General features: G+C 36.6%; 1 long non-coding RNA gene across 1 annotated transcript; it reads left to right on the top strand.

Moving 5' to 3' along the window:
- The first annotated feature begins 2411 nt into the window (after positions 1 to 2411).
- On the top strand, positions 2412 to 3131 carry LOC134251906 (uncharacterized). Its single transcript, XR_009988843.1, has 3 exons — positions 2412 to 2538; positions 2643 to 2916; positions 3021 to 3131. It is a non-coding gene; the product is annotated as an uncharacterized LOC134251906 (long non-coding RNA).
- Positions 3132 to 6487: the final 3356 nt, after the last annotated feature.

Genomic DNA, 6487 nt, shown 5'->3' with positions numbered 1-6487 from the left:
TAGTGTTTAGTCTGTTCGCTCACATACGTTGTTGACTTCCGGCTTGACAGGTAGTTGATAACTTGACCTCTAACTAACTCGAAAAGCCCCCCCCCCCCCCCCCCCGGCATAATTGCTTGTTATAATTTGTTTTTTAAAGAATGTGTTTATAAAACTCGCTGACAAGGAAGCATATGTATGTACAGGTACTAAAACTTAAACTTTAGGACTGTGTAAGGGACTTAAATTTTGGTCTGGTGTGTGGACGCTAGACCAAAATTTTAGTCCCTACGAATCTCGCTGAGATTAAGGTCTCTGATGATAACAAATTCTTGATGATCAAAATAAATCTCATTGTATCATGTATGGTACCTTACCACGTAAAATAGATCTACATTTATTGAAAGCTGTCTGTTTAGCTGTCTGTCTGTCAGTCTACAAAAAACCACTGGGCCATTTTCCACTAAACTTACCACAAAGTATCCTTGGATGAAGATTCAAGTTTTATGCGTCACTGTTTAGAGGTGATTTGTGTAATTTTCGCCAATAAAAAAAATCAAAGAAAGGGGCATAACTCGTCTATGAAGGAAACACTCGGAAATATTGGTCACTTTCATAGGAAAACGACAGAGGATGTTCCGAATGAGAATCGGTTACCAAGGAAGTAGATTCTGTGTCAACAAAGAGTTATGGAGCGCGAAAGTGTGCGGACGGTGTAACTCCTGCAGAGACAGAAATAGCAAAATATACAAGGCAGAAAGCAACCAGACAGGTTTGGTTCATACAAACATGTTTGGTGTTGGGGTAAACTTCATTTGTAAATGTATTTTATTTTACGAAATGAAAATAAAAACCCTTTATTTGTTATAATTCATTGATTATCAACAACACTGCACAGAGAGATGCATGATACATGTTCAGTAGTTATGCTGGTCGGGCATAATTTTCACGCATAAAAAGGAAGATAAGTGAGTCAAAAAACAGATTTACTATACATCAGCTTGGACAAAACTGTATGTAAAGTAAGATGAATATTGATTGAACAACATGCTGAACTATTATCAGTTTCTTCTACTCTTTCAACCTACATTTCATGTACTTGCCCTTTATAACACAAAGATATTGAATATTAATCAGTTGCTTAAATTTGTATTTAATTGATTATCATTATTATTTTTTAAATACACTTTAATTTGAGACATGAACTAAAACATCTCTTAAAATTCCGGATTTTTACACAGTTTCCGCTCCGAACGTTACTTGTGGAAATAACCCGGATGCTGTTACCATGACTTCACTCGAGTTGTAAGCCGCGAAGGCTTTGGGTGAACGGAGGGAAGGAGGGGTTAAAAAAGAAATACAAACGAGAACAACAGGTATGGTGATCTTAATTAAAGCATTTTATCAAATTTATGTCAATGTTCATCTTATTTTGAAATAACTTTTAACACAAAGTAACGCTAGAAAGCATAAAAATACAATTATCGTAACAATTGTAACTATAAAGAAAACTAGTTTTCAGAACAGTCTGAATGCATTGTCATGAAATAAGACCAAATACCAAAACTTCACCTCATTCGAAAAAACATACCCGTTACTCTCTAGAATATTTCTTGATCTGTTTTTCGTTTATAACACGCAATCTACTAGTCAAATGTGAATTTTTATTTTATAGTAACATACAATGAAATTATTGGGTTTAAAAATCACTGCTGAAATGAAAATTAAAAATGTTTAGATAGTTAAAAGTGCATTTAAAAAATAAGATATTTCCCATTGCGTGGATAACAAAAACAAAACACGTAACAGCTAATAATGTCACTGGTTATCCCCATACTTCCCAACAGTACTCAAATCATCAATTGGAAGTTTATTATATTGTCTGATTGTTAGTGATGTTGTATTTTCAGTTGAATATGAGGAGCATGGCCCACAGAGAGAGGTGTGCACATTGTGAATGCACTCAAGTCACAGTCTGAATAGGTAGTGCTAGTACGTGGTACCAGTTGCTAATGTCCCTGGTTTTGTCTATGCCATAGATAAACCCAGTGGATTAAAAAACTGATTTGAGGCACTTATTTATAAAACTTCAGACTATGACTTGTACTCCATGTTGGCTGTGATAGAAGACAAGAAACAACACCGATTGAAGTATACTTGTCAGCAGTACCCAATTGAAAGATGGTAAGTTTATTTTATTTTCTGATTGTTAATGATGTTGTATTTTCAGCATAGTAGAATAGTAAGTTTATTGTATTGTCTGATTGTTGGTGATGTATTTTCAGTTGAATATGGTGAGCATGGCCCATCGAGAGAGGTGTGCACATTGTGGATGCACTCAAGTCACAGTCTGAATAGGTAGTGCTAGTACGTGGTACCAGTTGCTAATGTCCCTGGTTTTGTCTATGGTATAGACAAACCCAGTGGATTAAAACACTGATTTGAGCTACTTATATATAGAACTTCAGACTATGACTTGTACTCCATGTTGGCTGTGATAGAAGGCAAGAAACAACACCGATTGAAGTATACTTGCCAGCAGTACCCAACTGAAAGATGGTAAGTTTATTCTATTGTCTAATTGTTTGAAATGTTGTATTTTCAGCAGAATAGCATAGTAAGTGTATTGTATTATCTGATTATTAGTGATGTTGTATTTTCAGTTGAATATGAGGAGCATGGCCCACCAAGAGAGGTGTGTACATTGTGGATGCACTCAAGTCACAGTCTGAATAGGTAGTGCTAGTATGTGGTACCAGTTGTTAATGTCCCTGGTTTTGTCTATGCTATAGATAAACCCAGTGGATTAAAAAACTGATTTGAGCCACTCAGTCATAAAACTTCAGACTGCGACGTGTACTCGATCTTGGCTGTGATGGAAGCCAAGAAACAACACCGATTGAAGTACACTTGCCAGCAGTACCCAATTGGAAGATGGTAAGTTTATTCTATTGTCTGATTGTTAATGATGTTGCATTTTCAGCAGAGTAGCAAAATACGTTTATTGTATTGTCTGATTTTTAGTGATGTTGTATTTTCAGTTGAATATGGGGAGCATGGCCCACCAAGAGAGGTGTGAACATTGTGGATGCACTCAAGTCACAGTCTGAGTAGGTAGTGCTAGTACGTGGTACCAGTTACTAATGTCCCTGGTTTTGTCTATGGTATATACAAACCCAGTGGACTAAAAAACTGATTTGAGCCACTCACTCATAAAAACTTCAGACTGTGACTTGTACTCCATCTTTGCTGTGATAGAAGCCAAGAAACAACACCGATTGAAGTATACTTGCCAGAAGTACCCAACTGAAAGATGGTAAGTTTATTCTATTGTCTGATTGTTTGAAATGTTCTATTTTCAGCACAGTGAAATAGTAAGTGTATTGTATTGTTTGATTGTTAGTGATGTATTTTCAGTTGAATATGGTGAGCATGGTCCACCAAGAGAGGTGTGCACATTGAAGATGCACTCAAGTCAAAGTCTGAATAGACAGTGCTAGTACGTGGTACCAGTTGCTAATGTCCCGGGTTTTTTCTATCCTATAGACAAACCCAGTGGATTAAAACACTGATATGAGCCACTCACTCATAAAACTTCAGACTGTGACTTGTACTCCATCTTGGCTGTGATAAAAGCCAAGAAACAACACCGATTGAAGTATACTTGCCAGCAGTAGCCAATTGGAAGATGGTAAGTTTATTCTGTTGTCTGATTGTTAATGATGTTGCATTTACAGTATAGTAAAATAGTAAGTGTATTGTATTGTCTGATTGTTAGTGATGTATTTTCAGTTGAATATGAGGAGCATGTCCTACCAAGAGAGGTGTGCACATTGTAGATGCACTCAAGTCACAGTCTGAATAGGTAGTGCTAGTATGTGGTACCAGTTGCTAATGTCCCTGGTTTTTTCTATGGTATAGACAAACCCATTGGATTAAAAAACTGATTTGAGCCACTCACTCATAAAAACTTCAGACTGTGACTTGTACTCCATCTTGCCTGTGATGGAAGCCAAGAAACAACACCGATTGAAGTATACTTGCCAGCAGTACCCAATTGGAAGATGGTAAGTTTATTCTATTGTCTGATTGTTAATGATGTTGTATTTTCAGCAGAGTAGAATAGTAAGTTTATTGTATTGTCTGATTGTTAGTGATGTTGTATTTTCAGTTGAATATGAGGAGCATGGCCCACCAAGAGAGGTGTGTACATTGTGGATGCACTCAAGTCACAGTCTGAATACATTGTAGGTAGTGCTAGTATGTGGTACCAGTTGCTAATGTCCCTGGTTTTGTCTATGGTATATACAAACCCAGTGGATTAAAAAACTGATTTGAGCCACTCACTCATAAAAACTTCAGACTGTGACTTGTACTCCATCTTGGCTGTGATAGAAGCCAAGAAACAACACCGATTGAAGTATACTTGCCAGCAGCAGAACCCAACTGAAAGATGGTAAGTTTATTCTATTGTCTGATTGTTAATGATGTTGTATTTTCAGCAGAGTAGAATAGTAAGTTTATTGTATTGTCTGATTGTTAGTGATGTTGTATTTTCAGTTGAATATGGTGAGCATGGTCCACCAAGAGAGGTGTGCACATTGAAGATGCACTCAAGTCAAAGTCTGAATAGACAGTGCTAGTATGTGGTACCAGTTGCTAATGTCCTTGGTTTTGTCTATGGTATAGACAAACCCAGTGGATAAAAAAACTGATTTGAGCCACTCTCTCATAAAACTTCAGACTGTGATTTGTACTCCATCTTGGCTGTGATAGAAGCCAAGAAACAACACCGATTGAAGTATTCTTGCCAGCAGTACCCAGTTGAAAGATGGTAAGTTTATTCTCTTGTCTGATTCTTTGAAATGTTGCAATTTCAGCATAGTAAAATAGTAAGTGTATTGTATTGTTTGATTGTTAGTGATGTTGTATTTTCAGTTGCATGTGAGGAGCATGGCCCACCAAGATAGGTGTGCACATTGTGGATGCACTTAAGTCACAGTCTGAATAGGTAGTGTTAGTACGTGGTACCAGTTGCTAATGTCCCTGGTTTTTTCTATGGTATAGACAAACCCATTGGATTAAAAAACTGATTTGATCCACTCACTCATAAAATTTCAGACTGTGACTTGTACTCCATCTTGGCTGTGATAAAAGCCAAGAAACAACACCGATTGAAGTATACTTGCCAGCAGTAGCCAATTGGAAGATGGTAAGTTTATTCTGTTGTCTGATTGTTAATGATGTTGCATTCTCAGCAGAGTAAAATAGTAAGTTTATTGTATTGTTTGATTGTTAGGGATGTTGTATTTTCAGTTGAATATGAGGAGCATGGCCCACCAAGAGAGGTTTGCACATTGTGGATGCACTCAAGTCGCAGTCTGAATAGGTACTGTATAGGGGGAAAATAACTCGCGGTGTTAATATTCGCTATATTCACGGTGTTAACAAATCCGTGAATTCAAGAAACAGTGAATAAATTTTCAATAATCTCCATGTTTTATTTGGAAAATTGAGAATACACTACGATAGATTTATAAAGGTGTTCGTGCAGTCCATGGTCATTTCAGTAATTGCGAGTAGTACCGTCATTCAATTAATTTTAATTATCACGCTTTACTTTAATTCAAATCGGCAGATAATAATTTGTGTTTGTTCAAAAGCTGTTTTAATAGCCAACGCTACATGTTTCATCAATCAAAACACGTGGGCCATGGGTTTTGATTACCCGTGCGTAACTAATGTTACCACGTGTATTTGTTACCTGCATTCTCATGCATATTAGTTCATGTAGTTTTTATCGACATTTTGATTTTTAAAAAATCATTCAAATAAATATCGAACTTACTGACGAAGGAAGTGTGGAAGGATATTATTTCGTAGAACTGCATAAAAAGTTTTATTTCCGTCCAGTAGTTTTTCGCTGTGTTGTATCGAAGATCTCGGGTGCACATGCACTCATCGTTATAGCATATAGGAAATTCATTTCACGTTTAGGGACTATTAATAACTGCACTTGTGTTAATTAATTATTTATAAAATCTAACAATTTTATAATAACTTACCCTGTTGTTCGTGAAATAAAGACATAACGCTGATTAATGTCGCTTACATGTAGCTAGGGTATGGATTAAATGGAGACAAGGGAAGTAACTTTTATTACATACCAAATTCCGCGAAGAAGAAACCGCGTGTGTCAGATGAGAGAAAAACGTGAAAATTACAACCCGTGAAATTAATCCCCTATACAGTAGTGCTAGTACGTGGTACCAGTTACTAATGTCCCTGGTTTTGTCTATGGTATATACAAACCCAGTGGATTTAAAAACTGATTTGAGCCACTCACTCATAAAAACTTCAGACTGTGATTTGTACTCCATCTTGGCTGTGATAGAAGCCAAGAAACAACACCGATTGAAGTATACGTGCCAGAAGTACCCAACTGAAAGATGGTAAGTTTATTCTATTGTCTGATTGTTTGAAATGTTCTATTTTCGGCACAGTGAAA

Source organism: Saccostrea cucullata, unplaced genomic scaffold (assembly GCF_032062105.1).
Source record: "Saccostrea cucullata isolate Sc308-1 unplaced genomic scaffold, CSIRO_AGI_Scuc_v1 ctg1, whole genome shotgun sequence".
NCBI classification, from domain to species: Eukaryota; Metazoa; Mollusca; class Bivalvia; order Ostreida; family Ostreidae; genus Saccostrea; species Saccostrea cuccullata.
Note: the sequence above shows the minus strand (reverse complement) of the source record. Positions and strands in the feature narration are given on the sequence as shown.